Source organism: Fukomys damarensis, unplaced genomic scaffold (genome assembly GCF_012274545.1).
Source record: "Fukomys damarensis isolate Sample0158 unplaced genomic scaffold, DMR_v1.0_HiC HiC_scaffold_26, whole genome shotgun sequence".
Taxonomy (NCBI): Eukaryota; Metazoa; Chordata; class Mammalia; order Rodentia; family Bathyergidae; genus Fukomys; species Fukomys damarensis.
The window spans coordinates 9744464-9745980 of record NW_022900938.1 but is presented as its reverse complement, the minus strand read 5'-3'; the positions used below and the strand labels follow the sequence as shown (position 1 = coordinate 9745980).

The 1517-nt window shown below is 32.0% G+C and overlaps 1 protein-coding gene across 16 annotated transcripts in view; it reads left to right on the top strand.

Moving 5' to 3' along the window:
- The window catches only part of Gulp1 (GULP PTB domain containing engulfment adaptor 1), a 236590-nt gene that overhangs the window by 146282 nt on the left and 88791 nt on the right, over nt 1-1517 (top strand). The gene's annotated exons all lie outside the window — the stretch shown is intronic.

Here is a 1517-nt window from a genome sequence, read left to right as displayed (position 1 = left end):
GTAAAATGGTCTTCCACCAGTAAAATATTATATTTTATTTTATACATATCAAATTTACTTGATCATCACCTGCAAGCCGATTAACTACCTCTGAAGCCCGAGGAAGGGATTATCACCCTAAACTTAAACATAGCTGCTTTCTTTTTTTGTAAATTAAAATCTGTGAATTAGTATTATGGTGTTCTTTAATTCTAATTAGTTCCTTTGCAAATGTTTTAATTGTATTACAATTGCTTAGTGATTGTGAAAAATACTGAATAAATTCGATTTGTATTGTTTTGAGCTGTTTTGAAGAGCTCTTCAATCCTTAGTCTAATGTTAAAATCATAGATTAAATTTGAATGATTGCATTTCAAAGATTATGCAAGTATTCTCTCTGCACCTTGAAAATCCTGTATCTATTTATTATTTCAAAATAATTTAGTAGAAAACATATAGATAGCATGTGAATAAATATAATTAAATAATTCTAATTATACTTCATATTCTTTAACTTAACTGTTGAAATATTGATGAGGAACTATAAGCATAATGCATAAGACTTAAATTCAATATTTAAGAATTATTTTCTTTTTTATGACAATTGTTCCAAATGAATCAATTCACAGAAAGTAAGTGCGTTTGTTATGTTCAGTTTTGATGATACAAAAATAATGAAGTTACTGCTTCTTTCATGATGAGGTCTTCATTAAATGTAGTTCAAAAACCTAAATTTATTGACCAGCAGTCACAGCAGTGTGACATTTATAAAGCATTTTGCAATGTTGGCATTTCCTCTCATGTGAGTGTTCAATGTTGAAGTAGTGACTAATTTCAAGGAGGGAGAGTTCTAGAATGTCTGTATTCTTATTTGTACACCAGTTCTGTTTATCTGATTGTTTCTGTGGGCAGGTCTAGTGACTAAAGCCCAGCATCTCTACCTTCTTCTCAAGGTCTAGCCATATGAATATGTGTTATGAACAACAGTTTATTCTGTGGCCTTTTTTTTTCACTAAAGTATAAATTCAGATGACCATAAGGAGTTATTGTGGGAATCCTTCAGGCATATAAGGATTCTACCTACAACAGAGCTTTTTGTGCAGCCGCTAGAACATCAGCATTTGATGTTTTGTGGGTGCAGATTTGCTGTGATTGTAGCACCTGTGGCTTACCCACTGGTAATTTAATATTGTGTTTATTTTAGTCTGTGGCCAGAAACAGCTAGGTGCACCTACCCTCCTTCTAGGTCACTGCAATCTGAATCTGTAGCAGAAGCAATCACCAGTTTTCAAATAATAGAGGCTTACAGAATAAAAGCAATTATCTGTCTGCCTCAGAACTGGTATGAACCATTGTATTCAGACTTTAGTCAGATTTTACATCTTCCTTAGAAATGTTGCATATTTCAGAAAGAAGACATGAGAATTGAGCAAAAAGGGGAAAAAAGGAAATTGGATCTCTTTTTAAGTCTACTAAAGGCAGATGTGTAGTGTTTTTATTATTTTGTTGTACAATATTGTGATTTACTTCAAATATAT